Raw genomic sequence first — 23,239 nt, 5'->3', positions numbered from 1 at the left:
TACAATGAAATACAAGTTTGCATAGCAAATGAATAATAAATATTTTGAGTTTCCAAAAATAGGCTCATTAATATCCAAGTTATTAGTCCAAAGGCTCCTCAAATAATTCAGACTTCCAAGCCTTACTAAAGGACAGTAGAGATAGCACCTTCCCCACCCCTTCCTGGAGTCCTTCCCAAATGGGGAAGGTGATGGCTGAACAAGTTCTCAATCAAGTCTCTAAAGAAGAGGTAACTGGGTTAGATCCAGCAGAAGTATTCACAGAAGGCTTTGGTAGAACAGCTCGTTCCTTTCCATTCTCAAACAGCTGTTTGTCCAAGTACTTCTCCCTCAGGATTGGGGGAGCCTCATGAACAAAATGTGCCATGGGGAATTGTTGTGAAGAAGAAGTATCAAGTAAAACTACTGGGGAAATGCTGAAGGAACATAATTTTTCAAGATCTGGGAAAAATGGGCCACCTCCCCGATGCCACTCCGTACATACAATTTAATGAGCAGTAAAAGAAGAAAAAAACAACAGTCTGAAATGTCATACCTAGACCAAAGGAGTTTGAAGCCCAGAACTCCCTTCCAAAGTTCTGCCCCCAACCATTCATACGCAGTGCATGAGGCATACTTGTTTCAGCATCAGCACTATATCTCTCAAAGAAGGTAAATATAGCTTTTAAGTATTCTTTTCCATATTTTTTTTTAAATCTTCTAATTTAATTGTTTACAGCAAAAACGGTAAGAAATGATAATTCTTTTTCTTTGAAAAATGTTTCATGGTTTCTAATGATGAGTAAGATATATATACTATGAGATAAATATTTTGCCAGCATAGTAAAGTCTAATGGTTTAAAATCTGGTGGATTTCAGGGGAGTAATTGCCATTCTGTGGAGGGATTTCAGCTGGGCAACCCAATCCAGAGCCCCCAGCAGCAAGACATGCGGCCGCCTCTCAGCAGCAAGGGAAGGCAAAAAAAGAAGAAGCCTCCCCTCCACGAAAAGGTCCTTTATTGGGCAATTTGGACTTATGCCACTCAAAAGAGTGGTGTTAGCCTAGGCCTCTGGGGCCAGCATTCTGGCAGGCAAAGGACAAATGGAAGTTGATCCCTGACTATGCTTCCGGAATGCAATGTAGGCAATGGGAGTGCAGAAGTGCCAATGTAGCACTCTTTGGTGTGTCTGCCTGCTTGGGGGGGGGGGGGGGGATCACATCGGCTGCCTTCCAGCATATTTTCCCCTCTGCCGGGTAAGTGTCTTGGGTAGGACAAATCCACCAGCTCAGCCCCATGTAAATCCCCCCCCCCAAAGTAGGAGTTAATCTTTCAAATTTTGCTTCAGTTGGAAAAAGTGTTTATTATCTTACAGAAAATGCTTTGCTTGAAAAAAGTCTGTGCCTAAAATGGGCTCTAAGATTTGAGCAGCACACTTTAGAAAGGCTTAACTGGGTTACTTTCCAGCCCAGATTTCTGGTTCATTTTCCCTGATGTCTCCTACCAGTCAATGACATGAGGCTGAGTGGAAGAGATTCTCACCCACTCTAATTACTGGGGCAGCACAGCTGAATTTTGAGGCAAATGACAAACACTATCAATGCCTGTTGTTTGGGGTGGTAGATCCTGTTACACCTGGGTAAGGCAGATATTGTATTTCAAACTTTGCTCTAGGTAAAGATTACATACTGCTATACCTATATTTTATAATTTAATAAAATTATCCTTAGTATATTGAATATTTTGATACTGGTGACAGTTTCTCATTACCTCAGCGAAATATTGAAAGTACTTTTTTGCTTTAATTGGTACTGTATGATGTGCAAAAAATGTAATTTTTACATTCCTTTTGTCAGGCTATACATTCCTTCTACTAGAGTGTCTGATGATATGATATTCCTTCTGCTCTGTAATTGTTTTCATTTCCATTAAAATGGAGTGTCACAAATAATAGCAAGGGTGAAGGCATGCAATCTATAGTATGTCAGTAAAGCCTTGATATCTGTTAACCCCCTCCCCCCAAACTTGCAATTCTCTTGATGGAGCATGTAGGAAGGCTCTTCTCCATCTGCTGTTCTTGCACGTGAGATGCCAAATGTCTTTTCCGTTCCTTATAGGAAGAAATAGAAATGCAGCTACAGAGCTCATGACTTAAATGCTGCATTTAAGGGGAAAAGGTGAGTGGTTTTATAAATATCAGATCACTGCACAAGAATGATTGCCAACCATGTTCATTAACAATAACAGAGAACATTAAGTTTTATAGATTATATTGAGTAGAGAAGGTATAAAAAATCTGTTATTCATCATTTCCTAATAATTCAAAACCCTTTCTGGCTCATTCCGCACATGCAGAATAATGCACTTTCAAACTGCTTTCAGTGCTCTTTAAAGCTGCGCGGAATAGCAAAATCCACTTGTAAACAGTTGTGAAAGTGGTTTGAAAACACATTATTTTGCGTGTGCGGAAGGGGCCCTAGTCTTCTTTGTCTTTCAAAAATGCAGTGGTTTTGGTATGTTTCAGTCCAGTCGGAATGCTATTGCATCTTCCACCAATTCATTAAAAGACAAACCATTTCTTTGCTATGGGTAGATATTGAAGACCTCTTAAATATTTTAAAAAGTAGTTCCTGAGATATTCCCAAATGTTTATTCTTTCCTACTAACAGCCATTTTATAAAGAGGTATTACATTATTTGTGTGTATTTATGCTTATATTCAAAACATCTGCAAAACATTCAAGGCAATGTTACTTTACTTTGCATGCTGCTGCTCTTTTTATATGAAATGAAGGCATTCCCTCAGAGGCAGCCATAATGATTATACCATGTTTCATGTAGAATAACTGCAGAATGAAACTCAGCAAGAACAACCTTAAAGCATAAAGGGGGTTATAAGGCAGAAAAAGTTCAGAGACATCACTAATTAGGCTAAATTCCAAACACAAAAGTCATATAATACCGTATATTAGGACCAAATAAATGATCACAGAACAGTATATGACCTTTGAGGTTGGCAGAACTCTTCACCAGAATTCGTATTCACTGCAAAAAAGAAAGAGGGAGACAGGCCTATTTTTCACAGTCAAAATGCCCCATGGTAGATCTGGGAACCTGCCTGCCGTGCGCTTTTTGCCCTGTTGTTGACTCTGCACTGCTCCCTGGTTCTTCGTGGGATTCATGGTAGGGGCAGCATGTTATGCCCCAAATGTTTCTTCACGAATCCGGTGCTTCTCCATTTGCACTGCAAGCTCTTCCATAATGTCTTCCATGCATGTGTGGACAACTTCCGTTTCCCATGTTCTGATTGGCTGAATCTCCCCCATTCCCCCCCACTCACTTTCACTATTCTAGTTTTAAATGACTCTGAACACAAAACAGGTGCTAAGGATTGGTGCCCTCGCACCCCCGTCTAAAATCCTTGTGTGTGCGACAGAATCGCCGTTTCATGTACCCTCTCTGTCTAAAATCTAAATGGCATATGCGAGAAAGCCTCTGTCCTCCCGTTTGCAGGGACACTTTTCTGTCCAAGGTTTCTTCCTCCTTTATAAAAACCAAGATTTCTACTCCATTTTTTCCCATTGCAAGGGGGGGGGGGTGATTCTCAGCACCTATCCATTGGTAGGGCGGGCCAGAGTAGTGAGGTGGGAAAAATGGTCCCAGTTCTGCTACCGAGGAGTTTTGCACGGCGGTGGAAGCCACCAGAGCAACAAAGGGACATTTCAAAAGAACCTCAATCTTTGCAGTTCTGGAAATTTGTGGAGCAAAGCCAATGCCAGCGGGGTGGCACTGAGGCAAAAACATGGCAGACACACTGTAGCACTGGGTGCAGTGCAGAACTCCCGGTTGCATTGGGGAATTCCCAGGACAGAAAAAGCTTTTTCAGGTATGATGGGAAAGTTTGCAACTTGAAGATCTTAAAACTGCATATAGAGTGTGATAAAGAATTGATTAGATGATATGATGTTGTGTACAAAATAGGTTTCATAATGCAACAAAGGCTACTGGGACAAAGAATCAAAATAAATGGCCTTCACTGCAGAACAGAGAACTTTAGCAAAAATGTGATAGCAAAAATGTGTACTCTAAAGCCTTTCACTGAACCAATGAGAATATTTTCCATGTTGTTGTGATCAGAAGGCTTTAGAATAGTGTTCAGTTTTGGGGGTGCATAACACAATCCCATTGTTTGGGAATGCATAACCTAAAATAACACAAGTCCAAACTATGGGATCATGTTACTCTAGTGCGTATTATAACACACACACAGTTTTCAGTAAATTAGGCATACTTAAACCAGTTGATTCCAATAGGCTTAAGTGTTCCTAAAATGGTAGTTTCTGACACTTTATATTATGCTCACATGTGGTTTGGTGCTCACATATTTAAAAATTGCCTCAAACTGGGAGCTTATGAATCAAATTAGTGTGTAAGATTTGAGGACAGCAGAACTCTTCATCAGTTTTGGTATTCATAACAAAAAAGAAAGGGGGAGAAAACAACAGGAAAAGACTTTTAAAGGCATGATGGAAAAGTTTGTCTGCAATTTGAAAAGTCTTCCTTTATCCATCACCTTACATATAAAGGAAAAAGTTTTTTATATATATAAAGCTAACAGTGACTTTGTTAGTCATGCCCTAATGCCAAAACCGCTGGGTGGATTGCCCCTAATTTTTCACACAACGTTTCTCCCTGTTGCGGGCAGGTAATTGGACCTTCAAATTGCCAAAAGTCCATACCTGAGCCAGGTAAAACGTCTTTTTCCTGGTGTACCAGGCCATGAAGCTGGCTGTGTTTAACTGTCACCCTTAGAATGCTTGTGCAGCATGTCTGTGGCCTGAGGGGTTGGTATGCCCTTAGAATGTTTGTGCAGATGGCCAGAGATGAGCAGTGAAAACAGTAAATAGGGAATACTGGTAGGTAATACGAGTGGAAATGAAACACATACACACTTTGCCATGTGAGACGTCAGGTAGGGTTCCCCCCCCCACACACACGCAGGTAACTTTCACTCTCTGTGCCTCACCCACTGCTACCACACAACACACATACTCTCATACACATCCAGCTCATCCTCACACACCTCACTCTGCCCTCCCTCACATCCAACCACCACTTACCCACTTCCTCACCCATATTCATCACAGCTCTCTTTTACTAAAAGCGAGCTGGAGTTTGCCTTTTTCTTATAAGAAAATCTGTGGGGTGGGGGCGAACCAACACTACTGGCTCTGCTTCTTTTGCACATGGCCCTTTAAGAACCCAGGGAGCTGTCCTCGATCTGAACGTCTCACCACCCTGCCTCTGCGGCCTGACTGGGATAGCCTCCTTGCCCCAGTTCTGCCTTACCCAAGCCAGGACTGCGCGTGTCAACCAGCTTCATGGACAGCAGGATTCACACTCTGGACAGTTCCGTTGTGGAATGAAAAGGGTTACCTTATACTTAAAAAACAAGACACCACCATATAACAATGTGAATTGAAGAGGGAAAGAGGGATTCCATTTGACCCCCCCAAAAGGCTATGCTGCGGATCATTGGACCTGCATGAACATCTGTGTGGGTTGCGGACTGTGATGAGAAGGACAATTGCCGCAGCAATGCGTGGCCAGGTCCCATTAGAGTGTGTGTGTGTGTGTGTGTGTGTGTGTGTGTGTGTGTGTGTGTGTGTGTGTGTGTGTACACACACACACACAGAGACAGAGAAAGAGAGAGAGAGAGAGAGATGATAGATGATAGAGAGAGAGAGAGAGAGAGAGAGAGAGAGAGAGAGAGAGAGAGAGAGAGACAGACAGACAGACAGACAGACAGACAGACAGACAGACAGACAGACAGACAGACAGACAGACAGACAGATAGATAGATAGATAGATAGATAGATAGATAGATAGATAGATAGATAGATAGATAGATAGATAGATAGATTGATAGATAGATAGATAGATAGATATTATACACCTTTTTAGATAGCACTGGTTGTACTGGGTTCAGATTCCTCTCTTATATCCAGTTCTATATGTTGCAATTCAAGAAAAATATTAATCTTATCCAAAATGCTAAGGAACAATGTTACTGAAGCAGACCACTAAGGAACTAAAAAAGCTAGAAAGACAGACACGAGACTATGCAGACGCTGTGAAAGATAAAGCACACCTTGTTAATAGATCACAGTGGGAGGGTGCTCATGTCAGAATTTCCCTGGATTTCCAGCACAAGCTTAGCGGTGACTGCACTCAAAAGAATGGTGTCAAAGAGCAGTTGCAATGGGAATTTGGACAACTGTAATTCATTAACAAATATGAACAGGTTTCTCAGGGTTTCAGTTACCACAGTTCCATTAACCAGAGAGGAAGAGGAAGCAATATTGTCTGATTCCCTTCTTCATTGCAGCCCTGATCCATGTGACTTTTTGTCTCCAAGAGTCTCTCTTCTCCTCACAGTGCCTTTCATGGGGTCACAGGAGACTACTGGGGGAAGGAGAAGGGAGGAAAAGATTTGCTTCTGGTCATGGTACAGCAGTTGAAGACAACTCAGGATTATTATTTTAAATTTATTTTTGGAATTTTGAATTATAATGTTCTTACACTGTCTATGAGATACTCCACACACCTGTGGCACAACAAATTACTGTTTGTACAATGGTGTTTCTTGTGGAAAACATTTAAAGATTAGATGAAATGAAAATACCTTTAAATGGCAGGAAACACAGTTCTATAAACTCTGCCCCATCCAGGGGATTAGATTACACAATCCTCCAATCCAAAACACTGATGATCATAGGTCTTCCCAGCTCTTTCCTACACTCAGCAACCATTTCCAACTCAGACAATGTTTTTAATCCCACACTTACAGGACCCTTTGAAGTAATAGCTGCATTGCAGGAATCTGCAATGGGGTGTGGGAAGGAAGCAAAACCACTCCCTTCTGATTATTGCACAAGCAGAGCTCTACTGATGAGAAAATGGAGTAATGTCAACCCTTTCACTCTTTCCACTTCAGCCTGCAGACTGATATGGCTTTTCCTCCATGCAAGTCCTGCTACCAACTCTAGGAATAAATTTTCTCTGAGCTTTGCAAACAAAAGAGACATAAGGAAACAATTTCATTCCCTTCCCTTCTTCCAACCTGCATGGCTTTTACTCTACATAGGTCCTGCAACCATGGAAATAAAATTTCCTAGGATCAAAAATGGCTGCTAGATGGAAAATTGGGGATCTTTCTATGTCCATCCCAAGATTGCTAGACATGAGTACAGGAACATTTAAAGTACAAAGTTTTGACAACATTTGACATAACCATGTTATCAAATGGTTCAGCTTCTTAAATTTATTCTTCTAAATCAGCTTCCTCAATGAAAAGTTCTATGTTCCATTTTCTTACATGGAACACATATTTACAGTGTAATATATACATCACCATGATTTTGCAGTTATAGGAACAAGTCTAGGTGAATCCTCAGACAAATGTTTGCCATTCTGCCCAAACCAGTGACAATGGTGCTTTCTTTCATTCAACCATGATCCCAAATTGTGTCTTAATCCTGGTTTGGGGTAGAGTTGCCAATCCCCAGGTGGAGGCTGAGATGGATTCTATGACATGACACCCTACCAAGGTCCCCTCCTAAACCCCACTCTCCCACCCTCCCAGGCTCCATCCTCAAATTGCCAGGTATTTCCAAACCTGGAGTTGGCAACCCTAGTTTGGAGGAACACTGACTGTATTTGTGGTTCAGATATATAATGGCAAAATATAAGTTCCCACAAATCTGGGAGGTGAGGTTATTGATCTTATCCCAGTCTTGGCTTCTCATTTTCTGGCTGGTGTGGATATGCAGGAAGCACAGCTCCTTATCTGCAGCCTCAAGTTCTTTGTGGGTGTATGGATTCTCCCCTGTAAGAGAGCGTGTTGTAGTTGATCATAGATATAGTTAGCCTGCGGGGATTCAAAGGTTCTTTTAGTTATGAGGAAAGCCAGAATGGTTCTGGTGGCCCTGAAGCATAGAAGGAATATTAAGGAACAGAACAGGTGTGCTTTATTGTTCTGGAGTGTTTCTATTTTCCAGGTCTGTCAGAACATTTGCTTCCTGTAGAGGTATTCAGTATACTATTGAAAGGTTTCATGGCTGGAAACAACTGTTGTGGGTTTTCCAGGCTGTGTGGCCCTTACCTCATTCAGCCTCTCGAAGGGCAAACTAGTAGCTGTAAACACCATGGCTGCCACTGCTCCACACACCGCTCGTGCACACCACACCAACAACAACCTTCAGCACTTCCTTACTCTCATGTAACAGCTGGCTCTGGGCCCATAACCTGACACAGAGTAGACTTATACCAGTGAAAAGCTGCGTTACCGAGGCAGGCTAAGTGCAGCTGCAACAGGCTAGGCACAGCAGACAAAAGCACCACACCACGAAGTAGTTTTATTTCCAAGAACACTTTATCTTAGGTGCAGTTATTTACAGTGTAGACAAATATCAGTAAACAATTGGACAGCATGCTCCACAGCAACTCCAAAACTCCCTAGACACAGTACAAGTGAACAGGCTCTGCATTTATACAACTGTTAGCCTATCACGGTGAAGTTCAGTGATCTGGATTGTACTGGTTCTGTACAGTTACATCTGGCTTTTGACAGGTGCTTCTTTTGACAGAAGCTGTCAACTAGATCACTTTGATCTGTCTGCTCACAAGATGCATACAAATTTTCTATATTCCCTGACATTTTTCATTATGTAGCCATGAATATCAAGAGAGAAACCTAGGAGTAAGAACACTAACAGCCCAATCCAGGGGGTGGGGGAGGAACCAGTGGCTGGGGATGGCACCACGACATGGTTTAACATACTGTGTTAGGAGGCAATATCAGGGGAAGGCCTTGACCTCTATGCTCTGTTTGTCAACTCACAAAGGTAACTGGTTAGCCTCTGAGAGAAACAGGATGCTGGACCAGAAGGACAGCTGGTCTGATCCAAATGGGTACCCATTTTCTTAAGTTATTAAACTGAGTAGAAACATGGGTGAATTCCTCGGAAGATAATGCGGTCATTCTCTTGTAATGTTACCTGGGACACTATCACTGAACTCTAAGGCTGTTTCTGCATGGGCATAAAACAGCGCCCTAAGGATGGTAAAACATGTCCCTGGGGCACTGTTCACACAGCTGACACTACTGCATTGCAGCAGCGCTGTGCTCGCCCTACTCAAGCGACGCAAAAACCCCACTTTTGAACCTCACTTGGGGAGTGAGGTTTTTCAAAAGCAGTGTCTTTCACCTGCTGCCGTGCGAACTTTCTCTGTGCTGGCCCCAAACACCTCCTTACCTCCTCCTGGCTTCCGTCGCTCTGTGGAGGCCAGGGGACATGCCTCCTGGCCTCCGGTCCTGCAGTCGTCGCTCTGGCCATGGGGGCATGTCCCCTGGCCTCCACAGAGCGACGGAAGCCAGGAGGAGGTAAGGAGATGTTTGGAGGGCTGCGCAGCCGTGTGGAGCCTGCTCCATCAGCTGTGCAGCCAGTGGGGCCCTGGGGCTTGCACTGGGGCTTGCTCTGGCCATGGAGAAACGGCTTAAGTGTTCAACTTAAAGTCTAAATAGTCTTCACCTACTATACAGTAGTCACAGTATGTTCTAAAGATTTTCCATTTTTATCAAGGCTTGTAATAATTTGTCTCCTTGCATTAATAGCTCCTGAGCTCTTGGATTTAGAAGTCCCCTAATACTGTTTGAAAAAAAGAGTTTTAAGTACTTCACCAGCTACTTTTTTCTAGGTCTGACGGATGCATTCTGGTGCTGTGTTGTCCTCCTATCTTCCAGTTCAGCTCCTTCTCAGAAAGATTTCCCTGCCTCTTCAGATTTTTGTTCTTACCCAGAGACACTCTGTTATATAATATAATAACTTTATTGTCATTGTGCGCACACATTGTGCCTTGTGCCCACACAACGAAAATACAAAACAACGAAAATACAAAACATCCCCCGATGAACATCTCTTCAATCTGCACACTTCAACTTACAGCCATCCCTACACAGCCATCTCTATACAGCCACCACCACGTCAACACATCACCATGGGGTTAAACACAGCCACAGCTCTAGGATAGAAGCTGTCTCTGAGCCTAGTTGTCCTGGTTTTCATGATCCTGTATCGTCTGCCAGATGGTAATAGTTCAAAATAAGAATATGCAGGGTGAGACGGGTCCTTCAGAATAAAGAATGTTCTGTATCGTTCACAGGGCTGAGCTAAAATATTTTGTTTTCAAGGAGTATTTCTGTTTCATATGTAGTTGCATGGGGGGAGGGGCGTGCTGTAGTTTCAGTTTTGCATTCATAGCAGTGATACCCAGCACAGTCCCAAAGTGCTGCTGAACAACTGTCTAGATTAATAAAGTTCTCTTTGCAGACATTGGTGACACATTTTTAGTGTTTTCAAATATAGTGTGACTGAAACAAAATAAAAATGAGCAAGACAAAAATAGGATAAGAATTAAAATGCCATGCCTTTGTTGTTTCATTTCCTTTACTACAGAGTGTAATCAATACTTTACAACAGGGTTAATATGCTCTCTTCAAGCATGCTATTATTCTTTCAAAAGAGCACAATAACTTTATTAGTTATGCTGTCTGCATCCCTTCCAATGTGACAAGATTGTGTGGGTGTTCTGATCATGAGCAATTTTTGGTGCCCTCTGTTGGATTATTTCCATGCACGTTAACAATACCAGCTAACACTACAAAGCTGCAGGAAATTTTAATGCTGGAAGTTCTAATTTTAATTAGTATAATTATCACAAACAAAAAGAAACCCACACAGAGATTTACTGTTTCTGCTTAGCAGCAACTTACTATTAAGATGCCATGTTCTTCCTATTCCAATGAGTTTTGTGTAATGTTCTCCTCCCCCATCTAAAGACGATGATGTTGGAGTACATAAAAGTATTTATAAACCTTTCTTGGGCATCTCTGTTGTAGAACTCTTGCAGACAAGTTCATTGCTCATTGTTGTATCACACTTATATTATTTTGGAAATAAAGTGGGATTTCAAGGGCATTCTTTAGGGTTTATTTGTCTATGAGATTCAGATATATAGCAATTCTACGGACGTTTTGAAAGACATTTAGCATGAGGGTAATCTAAGCATAGAGATTTGTGCAGTGAAATTGAAGCAAACGATCTCAACTATTATTTTCTGAGGTACGTTCTGTCTCCTCTCATGAGGACACTAAGCCTATGTTGCACAAGTGGATAAAGAACTGGAGGCTCTTGTAAGTCAGGAATGGAGGCATCGGAGACAATGTTCAGTGTCAGCAAGAAGAAAATAAAGGACATACTGAAGTTAGGAACTGAGAAGTTGGAAAGTCAGAGAAAATGGAAGAGGAAAGAAGATCCTAATGGTGCCATCAAAGGGGGACAGAGTATGAAGAAGGAGCTGCAAGAGTCACATAAAATAAAGCAAAAGTGCTGATTCAAAAGGAAAGGGAGCATCTTGGAGGAATCTACACCTTTTTATTCAGGGCATTCCAACTATTTTAAGTTTTGGCTGATTGTTGGTGAGAAGGGCGAGGCATCCTTCTAGTCCAGGGGTCTGCAACCTGCGGCTCTCCAGATGTTCATGGACTACAATTCCCATCAGCCCTTGCCAGCAGGGCCAATTGGCAAATTGGCCATGCTGGCAGGGGCTGATGGAAATTGAAGTCCATGAACATCTGGAGAGCTGCAGGTTGCAGACCACTGTTCTAGTCTCACCTCACTTTTGAAATTGCTGAGGGCTAATTAACATTGCTGATAACCACTTGTCCATGGTTTTTTCCCCAAACCAGCCCAGTAATTTGCCTGTGGCAAAGCATCTGCACCATTGTATCATAATTCCAACAAGATACATAAAATATGCCCTGACCTGGATAGTCCAGGCTAGCCTGATCTCATCAGTTCTCAGCTGCTAAACAGGGTTGGCTCCAGTTAGGATTTGGATGGGTTACCATCAAGGAATACCAAGGTTGCTATGGCTCCTGCCTTGAATGGAGTAGACTTATCTTATCTTGCATGATGTTTCTAGGCTAGCCCTGCTGCTACAAATCCAGGATATTTTTGAGGTGTGCAGGGTAGAGTTTTGGGTGCCGATCCATTTCTCCAGTGCCACTGTAGGAATCCCCCAGTCCCCATGGCCTTTACTTCGAAATTTTAATTATTTATTTATTTATTACTTACACTTTTATACCGCCCCATCCCCAAAGGGCTCTGGAGGTTTGCTGGAGGTTTGCTGTTATAATGGCACTTGTAGGTGATGCTGTAGGACAGAATTCCCCAACATGGTGCCCATGGACAACATCAACTCTTCCCTTGGCACTCACCATGTATTCCAGAAAGTGGGGAGGGTCATTGATTTTTTTACTGGTTTCCCTCATTCAAAGGAAAGGGTTTTTTACTGGAAGATGAGGCGAGGCTTTCGTTTGTAAGCAGCCAGGTTGTCGTTTCTTAGGGTGTGATTCGACCCCCCCCCCCCTTTCAGTGCTTTCTTCTTTCTAGGTATGAAGATGCACCCATTTAGGGTTTGGCTCCATCTCCTGGGACAGCCACTTCAGGGTGGCATTCACTACGATTTCTCAAAACTCCAAGTGTACCTGCAGCCTCAAAAAGGTTAACGACCCCTGTACTAGTAAGCTCCACAGGATCTACAGATATAGACTACTTTAGTGGCGGGAGAAAAAACAAGGGAATAGCATCAATTGTGATGATCTAGGAATGTTTCTCAATTATTCTGGTTTTTGGCTGTTGTGGCTTTTCTGGACTGTGTGGCCATGGTCTGGTAGTTTTTGCTCCTAACTTTTCTCCTTCATCTATGGCTGACATCTTCAGAAGCAAGTCACAGTGAGATGTGTTTCTCTCTATGGTATGTTTTTTACCATAGAGGTTGAGGAAAATTCCTAGAGCATAACCACTGATGTTCTCCCCCCACCCACTCCCGCCACTAAAATTAGCAAGTGTGATAGCCTGAGCATAGGGGTGGGAGGTTGGCCACTGCCACCAAGCAAATAAAACTTGATGTTTGGATAATTTGGGGTGACTGACTCTTGATGTGGGCTTCTGTTGTGTGTTGGGTATTGTGTTGATTGGCTTAGTTAACAAATTCTACAATCCAGATATTTATATTTATATTATTTTCCTCAATAAACTTTGTTTTTGATTTCTCTGTTTCTTTCCTCATTATTTCTTCTAAGCTTGTAAAGGCACTTCATTGCTTTGTGAATTAAACTTTTATGCTGTTGTATGTGCCACTTTACAAACTGCACAAACTGTGGGCATTGCATAAGCCAGATGCAGAACCTAAGTCAGCAGGTCATTTAGCATCACAGTGTGAAGAGTTGGAAAGTAGGTTTTCTTCCTTGTTTTTCAGCTATTTAGTGTGAATCTTGGCTTGGATTCTAACTGTTCTAATTTCTATTCAGCCATGAATCTCAGTGGGTGGACTTTGGACCACTCATACATATTTACTTTAACCTAACTCACTTAATTCACCTTGTTACTAGGGTGTAAGAATAATCCAGCACATTTGGCTTCCAGAAAAGTAGTAATGTAACTTTGTATATAAATTAGAAACTGTGGACTAAAAGATTTCACCATTTTTTCTTGGAGTGAAATACCATCTGTCTTTCAACTGAGAGAAGATAAAATTGGTTTTGAAATATCTGTTTCTTATTTGATCCACAGCATAGCAAAAATAAAAATTCTGATGCACCTTAAAGCAGTCACTGTGCATTTATTCCCAGTGCCTATATTGCACACTTGTTTTAATGCTGTATTAACATTAATCTAGCCACAAAACACTGGAAGCAACATTGGATCAGTGCATAACCTTACTCTCACACAATTCATGACGAGGATAATGGCTAGTGCTCTCCTGCTCTAATCAGAAATAGGAAGAGGGAGGCAATTCTACCCCTTTCATCCTCTTCTTGATCAGAATGAATGGGTGAAAAGAGCCTCCTGCCCCCTCCCCATATTTGAAACCTTCAGGAACAGCCGAAATAATAAGAAATTGTGAATTTATAATGTTTATAACTTCTTGTTGGAGGACCTTTGGAAGTTAAACAAGCCTTACATCACATATTCTGTTTCTCAAGCAGAAAGAAGTATCAGCATCCAATAGCAAGGTCACACTGCATACTTAGATGCTAAGACATATATAGGTTGCAGGAAAACCTTACCATGGGTTCCCATTGACATTTATTCTTTATATCTTTATAGGATGAAAAGTATATTTCCCTGACTTTCACTAGGTTGTATGTAAGCTGTGTTTGGTCTGAGATGTGTGTGGACCCTTGGGAATAGAAGTTCCATCTATATGGAAATCTTGCGCTTATGAATGTTTTCCATCACTTTCTAACGTTACTTTCCTGGCCCTCCCAAAATAAGTCTGCCTGTTTTCTGGGGGGTTTTTTTGGTGTGTGTGTGTGTGTGTGTGTGTGTGTGTGTGTGTGTGTGTGTGTGCAAAGTTAACACAGCTTTCCTATTCAAGTACTGGTGAACCCCATGGTGAAGAAAGTAAGAAAGAATGTTTATCCTCATTTTCTTGATCACAGGGTGCTTCCCTCTGTTGTTCTACTGCCAAGAGGTTTCTCGGTATTCTCATATTTATCTGAGAGGGAATAATAATGAGTGATAGAGCTCATGCTTTGCAAAGAAAGGTCCAAATTTAACCCCCTCCATTTCCAGTGAAAGGATCTGAGAAAGCAGATGCTGAACAACTGTTCTTTGCCTAGAAAATCACTGCCAGTCAGAGCAGACAATGCTGAAGATATGTGGATCCAAAATGAGACGTAGTAGAAGATATTTGCTTTTTATCCTGCATTTCTCTGCCAGCCTCTTTCTATTTGGACAGAGGTTATGTGTTGAGAGTAACCATCTTGCTTGTACATTTGCTATGCTGAACGGCTTTCTCAAAATCAGGTTTTCTTTCTCTCTTGTTTTTCACAGAAACAGGTGTCTGCAGTTAGACATAGGCTATACTGCCCACCAAGGTCAGATTCCTCCTTATGGGCATGAAATCATCTTTAATTGTTTTCAGCTGGATACAATTGGGCAGCTAAAGCCCCAATTGAAAGTTTTAGAAGGGAAGGGTACGCCTTCTAGAGTGTACACACCCACCCACTTGATATATGATTGGTTAATGGATAATCATTTGGTGTGGCCAGCCTATGCCATAAATTAATCAAAGTTAGCAATCATCTTTCCTTTGTATTTGCCTATACTTTGCCTCTACTTTACTTGAAGAACTTTGCTCATTTACTGAGGACTTAATGCTCCTTATGATTATACACTGTGGCTCATTCCGCACACGCAGAATAATGCACTTTCAAGCTGCTTTCAGGGCTCTTTGAAGCTGTGCGGAATGGCAAAAACAGTTGTGAAAGCAGCTTGAAAGTGCATTATTTTGCATGTGCGGAATGAGCCTGTGTGTTTTTTAAACCTTCCTTTTACAACCTTTCTTTTGATAAAAAATTAAGTTTGTCTTTTGGAGTACTAGTTCAGAGCCCAGGCTCAGCATTGCTACCACCCAACCACCGTGACAGATTAATAGGACGAATTTCTCTTCTTACATGAAGGTAAAGTATATGAGACATTGGTTTGTATTCTTTCTTGGATGCTAATTAAAGGTGAATAAAGAGGAATGAATAAAAAGATGAGATGCCGAGTTCTAGTTTTTCCCCATTTTATCCTCGTATATGGCTCCATTCTTCCCAACCCTGCCATCTACTACTGAGCGTGCAGAACAGGGGATGGGGCCAGCCCTGCTTTTTCTAAATCTGGCACAAACACTATTCCCTCAAATCAAACAGACCTGGATTTTAAAGAGGAGGCAAAAGCATAAGAATACTGCTGGATCTGCTCAAAACTCCATCTGGGCCCTCCATCCTGCTTCTCCCAGAGAAATAAGAAAGCTGGGTGAGAATACAACAGCTTTTCCTCTCTATTGCCCTTTCTTGCACCTGTAGTAACTGACGTGCAGGATCTGTGAACCTAGGGATTCATGTAACAGCCGTGAATTGGTCTAGTCTCCTTGTGGAAATTTAATCAAGTAGATATTGTTATATATTGTGTCAGTAGATATAATGCTTCTTATGCTTTGTTTAAAGAAGCACATCCTATTATGTATCTTCAATCTTCTGTTCATCAGCTTCACTGAGTGATCTTGAGTATTATGGGATGAAGAGTCTTCAAGCCTTACATAAGCTTATTATGCACTTTACCCCCACCTACAGGAACTAATCAGAGAGGAAAACACAATGCTTTTTGCTTTCCCTCATTCCAAAATTATCATCTACTGGTGATTATCAAAAATATAGCACTTAACCTTCCAAGCCATATGAATATCATTCAGGAGAAGAAAGGACACTGCCTCCTCTAAGGTTCTTGATGGTGAGGATAGTGATGATACCCCAGTATCAGGGTTGGAAAGCAGGGTTTGGCTTCTCCACACCAAATGCAGAACTGTAATTTTATTCAGAAATATACATTGCTACCATTCTTTCACATGGGAAAATTAAATACAAATCCTACTACAGTGTGAGAACTGGACTTCTTTTTCTCACACATCTTTGGAACTCTGGCGAGGGCATGTAAATAACCCACCACTCCAAGATATATAAGTTCATTTGCTGTTTCTGGTGAAGTTGGTCCCTTTATCTCCATGACCCAGCTGCTACAATTCCAGATAATATGAGAGTAAGAAGGATCGTTTGATTACCTGTCTGACCTTGTCAGACTACCAGACTAGCCAAAATATATGGAATGTTTATCCTATTGGTCAGTCTTTAAAGTAGTTCAATTAAAATATATAAATTGGCCAACATTTTTGAGTTTCCTGATTTTTGTGGTCCTTGCTTACCATATTCCAGAAATGAATCCATCTATCTGCAAACCACAGAGGAACATATGCTGCTTCAACCTTCACCTTTCTCTTGTCTCACTCTTGCTCCTGGGGGATTGGTTGATGCCAAGAGGTTTCCTTGGGAACAAAAGTTATAAAAGCACTATTTTAATTGAGATTGCTGTGGAAGAGAACAGATAAAAAGGGGATCTCCTCTCAAAGGTATTTTGCCCGAGGCATTTTCTACAGTCAAAGAAGAGGTGACTAACAATTTGCTTTTAATTAAGCTGAGTTAATTAGAGGAAACAGGGAGGTTAGAACCCTCTGTGAACCAATTTAGTGAAAAGATTTAGCACTAGTCTAAAGTTCTGTTGAACAAAAGGCAAAAGATCACAATTCTTTTTTGGCAAAATGTGTTAAAAGTACTACAGAATTCTTTTTTTAATCTTTGGAAACAGGCCACATGAACATTTTGGACAACTGTTTTAACTTTATTGGCAAAAGATATGATTGTGGCATTTTGCTGATCCAGAATCCTTTGCAATGTTGCTGAGGATGTTTGGACTGGGCAGCCCCATCCAAGTGGCCAGGTGGATGGGCGCGGCACTACACCCATGCCACCCTGCTTCTCCCATAGGGGCTTCCCAGCAGCAGGGGGGCGGGCTTGCAAAGCAAAAAAGCTTCCTCACTGCTGAGAAGCCTCCATTGGGCTTCATAGAATTTTGGCATCTTTCTAGGTACTGTAAGTCTAAAGTCACAGCTGCTAGTTTAAGATGGTGAATGGCCAGGAGGAAGCCGAATACGGTTAGCTCCTCTTCAGGCCCAACCTCACCCCACCCCGACTACATCAGTGGCAGGGGTGTTGGGACACATCCAAGGTGTCCCAGCACCGAGGAGGGCTGCAGTGGCTACAGCTGGTGGAATTGCCTCTCCACTGGAGCAAGTACTCTGGGGAGGGCATATCCACCAGGGTGGCTGTTCAGTACTCCCATGGGTGGATTCAAGCCCCCCCCCCTTTGGATGGGGTCATAACCCTCCCAGATTGTATGGTAGTTCTAGTCACAAAATACAATAGACACACATACAATCTGTCTATGGTGACTTGAGTTTGTGTTCAGTTATACTCATAGTTCAATCAACTCCTGTAGAGCTGAATGTGGCATTTGCCTACATCACCAGGAGCTGTGCATTCATTTTTACTGCATCATGCGATAACAGATTACATAAACCCTGGATTAATTCTGCTATGTATAACTGAATGTGACATGCGACTTACTCAAAATACATGCTGAAAATATTGAAGTATACACTATTCACCAGTGCAGTGTGTGTTCAGTGTAACTTGTGAATGTGGCTACAGCATATGAAAAAGTTCTAATCACAGGAAGAGCATGTCTTCAGACATGTTTTAAGTGGAGAGTGTTCATGTGTTATTTGGAAGAGAATACGACATCTTGGGTTGATAACTACAGGTTGGCAAAGGTCCTGAGTAAAATCTCAACTGTGAATTCTTGAGGTGACCTGATTCGTGAGTCACTCTTCTTGGCAAGAGCAGAATACTGCCAAACTACCTTTCAAAATTGTTGTAAGGATTATTGCGACAGTATTCATAGAATAGCTTGCAGTATAGGTATATGCATAGTTAGTCATTGGAATGGATGACTTAGAAAATGCCTTATATAAATATTAATTTTTTTATTATTAAATCCTTACATATGAATCAGAATTTTTAGATAACTTTAGAGAAGTTTTAGAGATAAACTGTTGGAAAGAATGCATCACATAAGCTCCACATTTATCTGGCTGTCTACCTATTTGTTGGCTTCTGGATGTGCATACATACTAGTGAAGGAGAACATACACACACACACACCCTTTAACTCCATGAGGGAAAAGCAGCTGGGAGTGGAGAACTGGCAGATGGGGAAAGGGTTAATTACCTTTCTCCAAACCAGCACCTTCTCTGCTCCAAATCACTTCCATCTGAAAGTGCTTTTTCCTAGGAAAGCAGCTGTCAAACTTTTGTTACACGCTTATGCGTGTAATATGTAGTTACATCCTTAGGCAGCCAAGCAAATAGGAGAACTTTTACTGATGAAAAAAAAAATCAATGCTGTTATTTAGTGTACAAAAGAGTTATTTGAGAGTATCATCATCAAGTGAATTAGATTGGATCTGCTGTCCTTTATGTATTTGCAGAAGCCAGAAAGAAACACTTTAGTAAATTATGGGATGCAAGGAAGGTAGTCTGAAAACTTCGTTGCAGCACTTTGGTTTTGTGCAGTCCAATATCACTTGTGAAAATGATTAGCCTGGAAGATTTTAGTGGGAAATGGTTGGAGACAACATTCTTTTTGCTTTCTGGAAATTAATATCAAGGGCTCCTACAGTATGAAGCTGAGACAGGAAATTGTTATGTCCTTTTGCTGAAAATGTATCATGTAATTCCTTACATCCATCATGTACAATGCCTAGTGTTTTGAAAATTTGTTTTCTGTAACTCTGATAAAGGTAAGATCTATAGGACTTTTGTTGCAATGAGGTGAGTCATTTAAACTACAATGTTTCTCACACATTTTCTCTGGATAGGGTCTCTCTTGTATTGCTGATAGAGCAAAACACACTAAACTCATCAGAAGCTTGTCTGCAGTTCTTCCAAGATAAGCATCATATTAAGGACTTTGGCAGTCCCCAATCATTTTTAAACAGGTTTTAAATCTCATTGTAGAAAAAAGAAGCTTGTAAAATTAAAGGCAATGCCTGCTGGTGGCCAATGTATGGTTTACCGGTGTTATAGTCTACGTGCTGAAAATTGTAAGAAGCAGGACTGTATGGTTCTGTCACGTCAATGTAAACTCGCCACCAGGAAACTCAGCTTGGAGGCTTCTCTTTGTAGCTTTTGGCTACAGTGGGACATGCTTCACTCCAATGTACCTAGAAATCACCTGCGTTCCTCTTGGGTGGATTGGGACATGCCTAGCATTAATTGTATCACATACTATTATTGCTTGCAACTGGTAAATAGTCTATTTTCAACTGGTTCTGGTGGGTTTTCCGGGCTGTGTGGCCGTGGTCTGGTGGATCTTGTTCCTAATGTTTCGCCTGCATCTGTGGCTCTTCAGAGGTGTATCCCAGAGAGAAGTATATTACACGCTGTGTCCGGTGAGAAGGGAATGTTTAGTGGGGTATATATTGTCCTTGTCCCAGGGTAGGGAACCAATCAGTAAGTGTTGGGATGGAACTTGCTATGCAAAGGTGTGGTTGACTGCATTGTATTGCAGATGGGGGGGGGGGGGTTCAGTCAACATTTTTTTCACATTTGCATTCCTTGCATTCACTGCAGCAGCAACAGTCATAGTGCATGCAAACCCTTTCTCTGGGTAGACTTTATTGTCCATGAACCCAGCATGCTTTTGGCCTTTGATTCTGGTGTTTTTAATTACTGGTAGCCAAGTTTTGTTAATTCTCAGAGTCTCTTCCTTCTTGTTGAAGTTTTCTTGTTTGTGGATTTCAATGGTCTCCCTATGTAGTCTGACATAGTAACCTTCCAAGTTGTCCAGAATTTCAGTGTTTTCAAATAAAATATTATGTCCAGTTTTGTTTAGAGCATGTTCTGCTATTGCAGATTTTTCAGGATGGTTAAACCAACAGTGTCTTTCGACAGTGTGAGATACTTCTCACTTCTGCAGGAGTCTATTGCATACCCTGCAGCTGTGGAAAGGTCTACACTGGAACTACAAAATGCAGCATTCAAACTCATATTAAGGAGCATGAAAGACACCCAGACGAAGGGTTTGCATTCACTAAGACTGTTGCTGCTGCAGGGAATGCAAATGTGAATCACTCCCTGGACTGAAAAGACTTACTGATTGGTTCCCCACCCTGGGACATCAACAATATATACTCCACTAAACATTTCGTTCTCACTGGACACAGTGTGTAACAGACTTCTCTCTTTTATACACCTCTGAAGATGCCAGCCACAGATGCAGGTGAAACAACAAGATCTACCAGACCATGGCCACACAGCCCGGAAAACCCACAACCAGTTGAATCCGGCTGTAAAAGCCTTCGACAGTCTATCTTCACTTGCTCAAAACAATCCATTCATATCTTGACTAGGCAGTACATGATACAGTCATAGCCATTAGTTAAGTCTGGGATTGTAATGAATTGTTTGCAACTATGGTGAAACAAAAGTATCTGTATACATTCCAATTTACATGATAATTTTCTAATTTGTGGTTACATGCATGGCCAAGTGAGACCGTGGGTGCCCATGCACAGGAAATCTGATAATAAGTGTCTCAGTGTTCTCTCAGTGCACAGACATACCACTGAGACTGCAATGAAGAGATAACATTTCATTTGTTATGACACTGCTGAAGGACAGATGGAATGAGATGAACACTAAGGTGCCCAACATGCAGAGATTTAACTGTTGAAATAAGTGTTCTGAATTGCTTCAAAACATTGTAATGAACAAGTGTTACACTGGGAATACTAGAATTATGTGATACTGGTAACCAAGCCCCACGATTCTGTTCTGGGTAACATGTCTGTATGGACTTAGTGAACTGCCCTATGTAGACCAACCAGATCTACTTTCAAATATATGTTCCACGAAAACCTAAAAATGATCCACCAGGGTTCAGTAAACCTGTTGTTATTGCTGGTACCTGCCTTAATGTTTGTCAAGTGCATGGCAAATCATATTACATCACAAGTGGATAAAAAAGTTGTGCAGGAATGGCCCCACACAAAGGATGTGAATTTGGTTACAATTGGGCCAAAAATGTTTTAGGCATGTTATGTTTGGCTCTTTCAAATATTTCCAGGATTTTTTGGGAACTGAAAAAAAATGGTCTCCAAAAATTCCAGAAATAGCCAGTAATTATTGTGAAGATCGGGAGTCAGTGTTTGTAGGCTCCCAGGGACGGTCACCACCTTTCTTCCCTTTGTTTTTGTGTCTCAGGGGAATTCAAAGGGCTTTAAGAACAAGCCAGCTGGATCAGACCAAAGTCCATCTAGTCCAGCTCTCTGCTACTCGCAGTGGCCCACCAGGTGCCTTTGGGAGCTCACAAGCAGGATGTGAACGCAATGGCCTTCTGTGGCTGTTGCTCCCGATCACCTGGGCTGTTAAGGCATTTGCAATCTTTCAAGATGCTACTTTCAAGATGCTACTGTCAGTTTCAGGTTTCTCTGTCAATTTCAAGGAGCCTTTTCTCTTTTGAAAGAATTGTTTTGTGTTCCCTTCACATTTTTTGAAGTGTTGCTCTCTGCTCCCAGTGCTCAGTTCTTGGATTTGTTCTTCTCTGGATGCAACTTAATCCTGTTTGTCTTCCAGTGCCAGAGTGGCACTGGGTTTTGCCGGGCATTCTGTACTTTGCCATTTGTTCTGGTGGGCCCACCTTCAGTTTCCACAACAGAGATTCTCTAGTTTGATTTCAGTTCTTTTTGGCACACTGGCTGCTGGGGGTACTGTGCTCTACTATGGTTCTGTTGGACTTCTTCTGTTGGTTTTTCCATGGGAGGCATGTTTGACCAGTGATTGTTCCTTGCAGATGTGTCTTTTGTATTGAAGCAGCTAGGAAGATGGGTTTATTTTATTTTATTTTCTTCCATTGGAAATAATGGAGGATAGAAGGGGACATTTCTGTTCAGGGGTTGTTGAATAGGATCCCTTGGTCCAAGCTATTTGAAATGTGATGAATATTTAAAGGACTGGCATTAGCAGCTCTGCTGCAGTTTTGGCACCCATACCTTCAAACACCCTTCCTCCCTGCCACATGGAAATTTCCCCATAGGAAATAAAGGACCCCCCAAAACAGAATTCTTAGAGGAAAAGGGAACATGAACTTGAATATTATATTATTGCTGAGATTCAGGAAAATTGGGAATATCATTTGGAGACTTCATTTAAAAAAACACTATTTTTTCATACTCTTAGTCTCAGTGCTTCAGTTAGAGTACTCATGGAGTTATATTCAGGATGATCTGTTTATAGACACTAGACATGCTTTTATTATTGATTACAATAATTACAAAAATTGGGTGTTTCATAAATATTGTAATTAATATGAACATTAAACAGTATGCATCTAAGTATGCATGTAAGGGAAAAAATAATGATTTTCTTTCCACCTTTCTTTCATCATTGCAGTCTTGCCTTTATTTGATTTGACTGGTTTCACTTTGAAAAGGCAACAAGGGATTTTCTTAAGGGCATACGCTGGGTTCCTTAAAGGGAAGCGGGGGTGGGAGAGAGAGGCTTTGGGCTTTTTTTGAGTGACTGCAAGATGTTTCCACACATATGTGGATATTCTAATCCTGAAATATCTAGAGTAAGACTTTTCCTTCTGTTCTCCTCCCAATGCCTACCTGGAATGCCAAATTTCATCTGGT

The sequence above is a fragment of the Sphaerodactylus townsendi genome, linkage group LG01 (assembly GCF_021028975.2).
Source record: "Sphaerodactylus townsendi isolate TG3544 linkage group LG01, MPM_Stown_v2.3, whole genome shotgun sequence".
Lineage (NCBI taxonomy): Eukaryota > Metazoa > Chordata > Lepidosauria > Squamata > Sphaerodactylidae > Sphaerodactylus > Sphaerodactylus townsendi.
Note: the sequence above shows the minus strand (reverse complement) of the source record.